This window comes from Cornus florida, unplaced genomic scaffold, assembly GCF_030987335.1.
Source record: "Cornus florida cultivar Cherokee Brave unplaced genomic scaffold, ASM3098733v1 CherokeeBrave_3.0.0_Hap2_Chr11, whole genome shotgun sequence".
Taxonomy (NCBI): Eukaryota; Viridiplantae; Streptophyta; class Magnoliopsida; order Cornales; family Cornaceae; genus Cornus; species Cornus florida.
Window position 1 is genome coordinate 26,558,797 of NW_026775581.1, and position 11,694 is coordinate 26,570,490.

Genomic DNA, 11,694 nt, shown 5'->3' on the forward strand with positions numbered 1-11,694 from the left:
ATTAATAAGGGAGAAAAACATGTATTACAACAATAGTGTGTGTGTGTGGTTGTTTCAACAAGCATGGATGACTAATTAAGTATATATTGTCTAAGCAACATAGTGAATAGCACAATACATCAAACTAAGCCATTAATCCTTTTTTTAAGCTCACAATCCAAACACATCACAAGGTTAGAGACATACGCTACTTGTTTTCATCAGTATGGAACATCAAACAACAAGCATGGATTGTCCTCCCATTTAACAACTAAACTACAACTACATTACAATTAAGCTAATGACATGCAATTAAACTAATTAAACTAAGGGAGAGGCACAATCCATCAAGAAATGAGTATGAACCATCAAATAAATCATAAAAGCATTCTATTAAGCACTATGTCTTGACAATCTCTAGATCTATAACATCAACACACATAGACATGCATCAATAACACAAGAAATAGAGATAAACGCATGAACATCTATTCTAGCATACATAGACATATGGATAGAATGAAATGATCAATTGGAAGCATTAAACCACACAAATTATTGAATAAACAAGATCTATGTATATAAAAATGTCTAAACATATATCACAATACAAATCCCCTCAAAAATACATAAATCAAGATGAAGAAAGCATGCTTAGGGCTAACTCTAGCCCCAAGAGGATGTCTATCCACTCATGGATGGTGTCCTCCAACCCTTAAGGGCTAACTCCATAGTAGAGATTGCTCCTCTTCTTGGTTGATGGAAGAACTCCAAGCTTCTGTCTTTAGCCTCCTCTCTTCTTTTATTCCTCATTAAGAATATGATATATCAATTGTGTCACAAGTCTTTCTAGTGTATGTATGTCTATCTTTATCAAGAATGGCTTATATTCCTTATATAGGTAGGTTAAATGTCACCCCCAATGACTTGGTCTCGTACACCAATATTCCCCCCAATGATTGGATATGAGACAACTTTTCATGAGCTGAAAATTGAATTTTCTTGCACTTGGGGAAGTTCGATCGATCAAACTTGTGGTGAGATCGATCGAACATGGCTGAGATCTATCAAACTTAAGTTGGATCAATCCTCTATGGCGGCGCCTTTTTGGATAAAGACAAATCTGAGATATTTTGGGGAACGAGACAAAAGTGATAGGTGGGGTGGTACAACTGGATAAGATGGAATCTTTTCGATCGATCTGAAGAAAGTTGGATCGATTAAATTTTGTGGGATCTTTTGATAAGGATAAAAGAGCTTGGATCCATCTTGAAATGTCTAGATCGATGAACTTCCGATCGATCGAATATTTCCTGAGATCGATCGAACTTGCTGAATTTCCACCACTTGCTTTCCTTTGCTCCCACTTTGCTCCTTTCTTTGATTCATCTCAAGATTGCTTCAATTATGCTCTTACCAGAAAATGGAAATAATACAAAATCAGTCTAAAATGGGAAAGTAAGATAGATAAAGGTTCTAGAATACCTAAGCTTAAGGGGTTTAAATGCGCACTTTTCAGCACTCATCACACCCCCAAACTTAAATATTGCTAGTCCCTAGCAATGAGCTAGAAAGTAAAGGTGAAATGAACAACTATACAACTATGAACTAGAACGTAATAAATGGATAACGCTACTTTCGTAGGGAACACGATTACATTTAGCGTATGCAACAAGCCTTTAAACCCCTAAGCTACGCCTAGTGGACAAGTGAAGTCTCGTGAGGGTTTCCGGAAATGATACCCACAAACATTAAGCTCATTCTCACAAAAGAGGCACCAATATTACAAACAAACATTGGAAGAAAACTACCTAAAGTATGCAATTTTTCAACCATTTCCAAGCAATCTCCCAAAATTTCAACATCAAGCAAGTAAGTATGGTCCTCCACACATCAAGAAAATGATCATGCAAATCAAAACAACTCTAGAATCCTTTTTGAGTGGACCGGTATCAAATATGTTGCTATCTAAGCCATCTAAAGAAATAATCACATCTTTACCCTCAAACTAGCACACAAATCTAGTACCGATCATCAATACAAAGAGTGGACCTTTTATTAAAACTTTATTAAACTAAGTGCGCTTATCTTTTCACTCATTATTTTTTATTTATTTTTTCTATCCCTGAGGATCAAAGATGGAAGCATAGTGCAATGTGTTGATCTATTAAGCTTTCTAGCGATCCATGAGGTCGAACGTTAGGTCAATGACTCCCAAACCAAATGGCTTTAGGGCACTAAGTGTTCAAACACCCCTAAAGACTTACAAGCTCAAATCAACTAGACTACAAATCAAGACAACCTCCATCTAATCATTTCCCATTTCTCACCTTTTGGGAGAAGTCCTCACTTTTTTTATTGCTTTTGCAACCTCTTTTTTTTTTTTTTTTTTTTTTTTTTTTTTTTTTTTTTTCAAGTTCAATTTATTAACTTAGAGTTTGGGCCCTCCACCTTTCGGCGCGAGAAATTCAATGCTTGATGAGGCTAGAATCCCGGCTACTTAGTGAAAATGGGTTGTTATCCATCTTTATCAAGAATAAAAGCTTTCAATGTACTACTAACCCAATTGGGATATAACCAATTCAATAATCAACAAAGCATGTACCCCACAAATGAATACTAGTATGCGCCTGTGCTAGTGTAGAATCCTATAGTGAATCTCAAAACAATCACAAAATCAAGATGATGTGGACCACAAGTGCAAGCATGATATCAATCTTTCGAAAAATTTACTCCTAAATGGCATCCACATGACATACAAGGAGTATTGGACTCTCAAGTTAAGAAATTTTTAAATTTTAAGCAATATAGTCCTTAAAAGATCAAAATCATAGCTAGTTATGGACTAATCATAGAAAATTCCTTAAATACACAAGTCATGCTCAAAATTTTGAACTTAAAGCAAATACTGCATTTAACACCATTACCCCCCCCAAACTTAAATGGCACAATGTCCTCAATGTGCAAAGAGAACAAAGGAAAGAGTATACCAGTGCAACTAGCAAAATGACCGGGATAGAAGTATCCAAAGTAGGTGGTATAGCCCCCCCAAACTTGGGATTAACTATGGTCCTGAAAAGATGGCACTAGGATAAAAGTTCATTAGACAATAAAGGGGATAATAATAGTGCACAGTGGACATGGAAGTGTAAATGGGATAAGAAATTGAAGTAAGGAGAGAGGAAAAAGGGTGGTCCTAAAAAATTTTGTAGCACTCTCTCACTGAAGTCATTGGGATGCACTTGATGGAGTCAATCATAGATAGATATATCAATACACATACATGACATCCAAAAACAAAGTATGCATAAAAGAGAAATAAAGTATAGTATAGTACATCTAGTGTCTAGGCCAACAGACTGGTTGCAAGTATATAACAGTAGAAAAAATATAGCAGATATAACAGATATATAATAGGAGAAGAAGATATGGAAATATCAAGTGGAGGAGGAAGGACGGGCAGGGCATGCTCTGCGGATGTCTCTCGATAGATCTCGTAATGCGGCTATGACATCTGTACGGAGTGAAGCAATATCAGCCCGGATGGAAACCATGCCATCCTCCAGAGTCTGAAGACGCTCTTCGAAGCTAGGTATCTGAACTGGAGCCTCAGGTGCTGCTGGAGTGGGAGAATGATGATCCTGAGCCTGTTCCTCATCATGAACGGGCGACCCAACCAGAGAGTGATGCTCTGGGTCCTTTGCGGGCTGCTCTAAATCAATGTCCATATGCATGGTAGTTGGATCGATTGGTATATCGTCCGCCGCCTGCTCTGCTGCTACTGCAGCTGCTGCCTCCTGCTCCTCAATCTCAAGCTCCTCAGTTGCCTCTGCAGTGTCCTCCTATAGACTCTTGATAAGAGCCTTGTAGCTTTTATCCCAGTCCTTCTTCTTATCAGTACGTTCTCGTGGCTGGAAGGGATAACGCTGGTCTCTTAGAATTTGTATGATGAGATGACCAAATGGGAGATACTTAGCCCGTTTGGGCTTGGCCTTACTGATGTGATCAACATATAGCTTCATCATAATGCTCCAGATAAGCGCAGGAATGGATAGTCAATGCCCTGTATAGAAGGCGTATAGAGCTGTCATATAGTCGCCGTGCCTCTGTATCTTGTGGCCGGCCATGAAAACATTTTGGAATAGCACCGAATCAAAGAACCAAAGGTCGTCTGGCAGATAAATGCGAGTGGCAAAAGTCTCGCCACGTGCATAGTGACCTGTGAGTGCCACGGCCATGTCTGCATAAGAAGGCCTCCACAGAGTAGGATATGTAGTCTGGAGATCGGGAGGGTAGACGTGTGGACATCGACATGATCTGGATAGAGCGTCCATAGTAATACTGATGGGGTAGCCGTCAATGGTAGTCCGCAGCTTCGCCAGGTTACTCGGGGCAGGTCGGAGGTTCTGGAAGAACATCCAGACTAACCTCGGGTACACTGGATAAGTAATAGGGGCTAATATGGCTGAAATGCCCCTCTGGTCTATGTCGTCATATGCTGCTCTGGTAAGAACAGACCGAGAGAAGAAGTCTATATCGAAAACTGACTCATGCGCCACCTGAAGGCGTGAGTATCTCGGTAATGGCCGGTCTAAGTCCTAGGCTGGCTGAGCTGGTGGTGGTGATGGAGATGTATGTGCTCAGCCTCAGCATCAGCCTATGAAGAAGATGCCTCAGCCAAAGATTATAGTCTACTGTCAGCGGATGGAGACTGAGGTGGAGTAGGCTCTGCTGGCTCATCCTGCATCTGCTCTGGCTCTGGCTCGGGAATAGGGTCCTGGACGTGAGATGGACCTGCCTAGTCATCTAATCTCCGTCTAACTCTGCGATGATAGTGTCCACGGGCAACAGTCTTGACCCTAGCCATGGCCTGCAAAATAAAAGGAAAACTTGCAGAACAAGTCAGTGCCGGTATAAAGAATTAAAACACAGTTTATAGAATTATGTATGTCAAATAAGATAGACAAAACAGATAAGGAACACGAATCTATGCAAGTGACAAAAAATAAGTGACATTATGTGAAACATGCTAGACAGTATAAGTATAGAATGCATCCAATATGGAAAACATAGGCATTGGGCATGTATGAGATAGCATAAAACACAAGAGATGGTGTGTGAAGTGTATATGCAAATCTGTGAAGTTCGATCGATCACAAAAATGTGAGATCGATGCAAGTTCGATCGATCTTGAATAAGTGAGATCGATCTATTACAGATCGATCAGAGAAAAAGTTCGATCGATCGAATTGTGAGGTGAAATTCGAAAAGTCACAGATCTGTGATGTGGATGGCACGGGGGCCTCACAAGCAAGCTCGTGGGCCCCTCTACACAACAAATTAACAAATTTGGTCACTTTCCTTGGCCCGTGACCCCCAAAATCAAAAATTAAAACAAAAAATATAAAACGATATATATATATACACATATATACATATATATACACATATATACATAGCTTCAAAGCTTCAAAAGTGGCAAAGACATCATCATAACATCTTAGATCTAACATAGAAAGTATAGATTCATGAAAATAAAGCTTGAATCAAAAGAGGGATCTCGGATCTTACCCAAAACCGAGAGATGAGATGAGAGGGAGATGGAATCGCCGGAGGGTTCTTCGGAGGTGGGGAAGTGAGTTTGCAGTGGCGAGGGATGAAGATGAGGGTGTTAGATCAATCTGTGGTATCGATCTAATAACCCTAGGTTTGATTTTTAAAAACATTCCTTTACCAGTTCGATCGATCGAACTGAAATCTCAGATCGATTGAACTGGAATCAATCTCTCCTCACTAAAAGACAAAATTGTTTTTGAAGCTTTTGGATTTTTGAAGATTAAAAAAAATCAAAAATTAAAAATGAAAAATATTTTTTTTGGATTTTTGAAAAATAAGACTAAATAAAATAAAAATTAACTAAGTAAAATAAAAGAAAACAAAAGAATTAGTATTATTTTTGGAATTTTTGAAATATAAAATAAAAGAAAAGAAAATATTTTTGGGATTTTTCAAAAATAATAGACAAAAATAAAAGTATTTTTGAAAACTTTGAACCCCCCCCCCCCCCCCCCCTTTTTTTTAGCATTCAAAATATTTTTGGATTTTGCAAATTTTTGAAATAAAGTAAAAATAAAATCTTTTTGGAATTTTTGAAAATGAAATTTAAAATATTTTTGTAAGATTTATGAATTTGAAATTCAAAGTTAAAGTCAAAGTTAAAAGAGCATAGATATAAAACAAAGATCGATCTCAGATAGGCTTCGATCGATCGAACATGCAAAAACCTGCAGACATGTTTGATCGATGGGACAGAGAGGCCTTTTGATGCAGGTTGGATGCAGGTTCAAAATTTTTCTAAGTGTTGAGACTACAGATCGATCCAAGATGAAATTAGATCGATTGAAGGACTGAAGATTGATCTAGGAACAAGTTTGAACGATGGGACAAAAAGCTGAAATATGCAGGTTTTCTTCGAATGATTGGATAGAGAGGTGATTGGATGCAGGTTTGATGTAGGCATGGAGTTCGATCGATCGAACCTCCTTGGAGATCAATCGAACTGATGCAAAATGTCCATTTTCAACATGAAAGTGCATGCAATCCTAATCACAGTTCCTAGCAATGCATATGAACCTAAAACAAATATCTAGACTTTGTAAGAAATGAAATTTAAAATAGAAATGAGGGAGGAATAGGTTTATGACACCAAATGAAATGTACTAGTCTTTAACGTTTCTAGCAAGACGTTGGGCTCTTTAGCCCGGATCAAACATCTTGTAGTACATCCCCTCCTTAATGGGGTGATAAGTACTTTGAACTCCACCCAACAAATGATTCCCTAGAGAACTTGTTGGATTAGGCTCAAAAGAAATTTTTGGTCCTTGGTCAACATGATCTTTGGGCTTCCATGCCCTTTCAAAACAAGATTTTGAAACAACTTTCTTGGAATTCAGGGTTGAAGATAAACTTTTTGAAATTTTGGTTTCACACAAAGACTCTCTTCCTACACATTCATGGTCATGATATTTCTCTACAACATTCACTTCTTTATGCTTGTCTAATGAATTGGGGGTCGGATTGAAGATATTCAACTTCACCTTCATGTGGCCAAATGAGATCTGTTGCCCAAAAATTGACTCTAGATGGGGGGAGGGGTGAATAGAGTCAATGACAAACAATGGATAATTTTTGTAATATAGAAAAGTAATTTCAAGCAAAGTACTTAACACAATTGTGCAATTATAAATATATGAAATAAGCAATTAAATAGCACAATTATAAGAGAGATAAGGGAAGAGAAATTGCAAACTATAACACGGCGATTTTTGCGAGGTTCGAAAACTCCTACTCCTCGGCTCAAGATCCCTCTTGAGATTTCCCAATCAAATATAGCTTCTCTTTATGGGTGAAGAGTAAACCTTGATTAGAAGTAACTTCTTGCTAAGAGAAAACCTCTCTTTAGTCTTCTTTTGGGTCACACCAACCCTTACAATATCCTTACTAAGAGACCACCTCTCTTAGTCTTACATAGGCTACACCAGCCCTTACAATTTCTTTGCTAAGAGAAACTCTTCCTCTTAGGCTTACAACAGATTTGTAGTACAAGAAATCCTCTCAAGAACTGATACAAATCAAACCTCACAATAGAGTATATATGAAATCAAGTGAAGCTCAAACTCTAAGTATAAAATGTATGAAAGATGATGAGGAAACTGCAGAACAAAAGCTCTGATGAAATATTAGAACAAAAGTTCAGCAAAGGCTCACGAAAATGCTCTCTGAAGTTCACTCTGGTTCAGCTATGGAAGCTTGTATATGAGATGAAGATTGATGTCTGAACAGAGGCTCTATAAGTGAGTAAAACCAGAACAAAAGCTCTGTATAATTGTAGAGCGAAAAGCTGTCTTGGATGTACTTGAATGATGTTCTTAAATGCTCTCTTAAGTAATATCATTAATCTCTAGACCAACCCACTGTATTTGTAGAAAATTCGAGCTCAATATAGCTGTTGCAGGTAGTTGGAAACATTAAATGAAATTCTAGCCATTTGAATTTTGAATTTGCAGAGCTGCGACCAAACCGGTCGACGTATGGCATAAACCGTTCGACGTCTTTGCATGAACCGGTTGATGTATACTTTGAACCAGTCGACGTATACTAAGCTTCATTTGAACATTTGCTACTGCCTAGATACCAGTCGATGTGTGTGTCACACTGGTCGACGTGTGTGAGCTTCAACTTGGATTTTTGCCACTACCTAGATACCGGTTGACGTGTGTATCAAATGTGCCTAGATATCGGTTGACGTGTGTGTCAAATGTGCAGCTTATTTCTATTGAAAACATTTAAGTAAATGTCTTTATAGTATTTATATGTCCATTTACTTTAAGTTTACAATGTAAATAAGGAAGTACCCCCCATTTGGATTCAATAAAAAGTAAATGTCTTTACAGTATTTATATGTCCATTTACTTTAAGTTTACAATGTAAATAAGGAAGTACCCCCCATTTGGATTCAATAAAAAATACTAAAAAATTAAAATCCAACTAAATCAAAATGTAGAAATTCAGTTTTAGTACAAATTTGGATTTTCGACAGTTTTGGTAAAAATGAATCCTTATGTAGACCAATGTAGACTTGGTTAAAAATTCTGATAAAATCAGTTTAGGCTAGTTAAAGTATAAAGAGTTATTACCGGAAAAAATTATTTTGAAATAATCATTATTTTAAAAATCCATTTTTCACACTTAGCCAAAAACACAGTTTTTCATGATGCGCATTCTGGGGTCCTAATGTCCGTTACCAACTCATGGTAATAAAGGCTTCTCATGCCTTTATTGTTGACCAATATGAATTTTATGATTGTTATGCATGGTCTTAGCATTTCTAGCACAAGTGATGAGTTCTTTCAAAGCTTATGCAAGCTTGAACTAACTCACTCTTTAGCAAAGACTCCATATGTCAATTGTATATGAATGAAGTGCATAGTCAATTGCTAATGGATATAGGAGCATACGAATGATGATATGATATGCATGATCCTATAGAGATAAGCTTCAAATGGATTCATAAATACTTTGACATTGAATCCTAAACACTCACCATCCTATCTACCCCTTTCTTCAAGCTTTGTCGATGATCTTTAGGCTTTGAGGTATCCTTGCTTTCATCCTTTCTTTGAGTTGATTTCTTCCTCGTTGTTGTCCAAACTATCTTTGGATGGACTTTACATTTAGCTTCTTGCAACTTCAAGTTTTGTTTGTATTCATTTCTTTCCTTGATGTGATCTTGAGTAAAGGAATACTTGGAATGATCTTCATAGCTTCATTGAGGTCATTCTTTGAATGTGAATAATCTATATAACACTCAATGTAAACATTAGTCCTTAAACACCATTAATGGTTTGTTATCATCAAAACAACTAGATTGTCCTTGGATGAAATCCTTAAGGTCAACAAGATCTTTATTATCCCCATCCTACAATTAATGTTGGCATTAGTGGTTGTCAAGAAATGACGGCCAAGGATAACGGGAATTTGGCTCTTAGGATTTGGGACTAATTCCGTGTCAATGACAACGAAATCAACGGGGAAGAAGAATTTATTAATTTTGATCAATACATCCTCAATGATACCCCTAGGCTTTTTGATGGATCGGTCGGCAAGTTGCAAAACCATCAACGTCGGTTTCAAGTCTCCTAAACCTAATTTGACATATACCAAGTATGGAAGAAGATTAACACTTGCTCTTAAGTCTAAGAGAGCCCGATTAATGATATGATCACCAATGATGCATGAAGTGGTAGTTGAACCAGGGTCTTTGAACTTTGGAAGAGTGTTATGTTGCAAAATAGAGCACACTTGCTCGGTCAAGACCACTTTCCTAGGTGCTTGGCTTTTGTTCTTCCCTTTTTGGGTGTATAAATCTTTTAAAAACTTGGCATAAGCCGGAATTTGCTTGATTGCATCAAAAAGTGGAGGATTGACTTTCACTTGCCTAAAAATATCCATGATTTCATTTGTTTTGGCCTTTTGCTTGTCAATTGAAATGGATCCTTTTAAGGCATTCGGAAATGGAGCTTTTGGCTCAAAAACCTTTTTAGAAATTTTCTTTGAAGTCTCTTCAACACAAGAAGTTTTGAAATCATTTTGCAAATTTTTCTTTTTAAGATCACTTTCAAATCACTTCAAGATATTCTCATTTGAAAGATCATGCAGATGCAATGAAGGAAGAATAGGATGTGAAACGGGACGGGTGTCAACTTTGGGTTGCACCGGTTCACTCTCTTCATTAGACACACCCACTTGGTTGTCAATGATTCTCCCACTTCTCAAGGTAGTCACCATATTGACATGCTCTATTATAGGACTTTCCGATGAGGAATGAGTCTCCACAACACATTGTTGCTTTGGTAGGGCATTCAAAGGCATTTTCCCTTTCTTTCTAGCATTTAAAGTACTAGCTATTTGTCCTACTTAGGTTTCTAGCTTAGCAATGGATTGAGAATGAGAATGAAGCAATTGAGTGTTCGCCTCTAGAGTGCCTAGAGCGGTTAAAACTTTCTCTTCAAAAGCGGGACTCCTAGAATTTCCTTGAGAATATGATGGTTGATTAGGAAAATGAGAATTATAAATTTGATTTCCTTGTGATTGATATGGTGATCTAAAACCTTAGGAACCTTGGCTTTGCATTGGTGGCGGAACATACTTCCCTTAAAAACCACCTTGGGAAGGGTTTGAGCTTTCCCCTTGGTTTCTCTAAGAGAAATTCGGGTGATTCCTCCAACTAGAATTATAATGATTGCCATAAGGATTATTCCCTTGATTAACAAAAGCTGCATTGACTTGTTCATGATGAGTACTTTGCACATGTCCATGGGGACAATTGGAAATAGAATGTAAAACACTTGAACAAGTCATACATGATTCATTGGATGCATGATGGGAATGGTTAGGGACGGAAGATACTTGATTTGCCGAGTTTTGGTTGATCAAGAATTGATCAAACCTTTGAGATAAGGATTTCATCTCGGCAGCTATTTCATTGGAATGGTCAACAACTTGATGTAAGCCAACACTCTTCCTTCCACTTGAATTCCTACCATTCTTAGAAGATAAAGTTCGATGCAAAGAATTTTCACTCATGTTCTCATAAAGATGCCACACGTCATCCTCATGCCTATCAATGTAAGAGCCACCCATGGAAGCATCAACCATGCCCTTATAATTGTTTGATAAGCTCTCAAAGAAATATTGAACTAATTACCATTTGGGCATGTCATGATGTGGACACTTCCTAAGCAATTCATTGAATCTTTCCCATACCTCATGGAACGTTTCCCCATCCCTGTGTGAAAACTCTCGAATTGAGGTTCTCATGACATTGGTCTTAGAAACCGGATAGTACTTCTTCAAGAACTCTTGTTGCATTTCTGCCCAAGAAGTTATCGAAAAAGGCTTAAAATTGTTAAACCAGTATTTTGTCTTGTCTTTAAGGATGAATGGAAAAAGTTTAAGCCTTAAAACCTCTTCCGGCATGTCCGTGTTTCTCACGGTGGAACATACTTCAAGAAACTCATTCAAATGCTGGTAAGGTTCTTCACTTGGAAGTCCATGATAGTTATGAAGCATTTGAATGGTTTGTGGTTTGATTTCATAGTGGTGTGCTCTAAATGGTGGCAATTGAATGCATGTCGGTGCATTGTATTCATTAGG

General features: G+C 37.6%; 1 pseudogene; it reads left to right on the plus strand.

Moving 5' to 3' along the window:
- The first annotated feature begins 11,254 nt into the window (after window positions 1-11,254).
- On the plus strand, window positions 11,255-11,353 carry LOC132287419 (small nucleolar RNA R71; annotated as a pseudogene).
- Window positions 11,354-11,694: the final 341 nt, after the last annotated feature.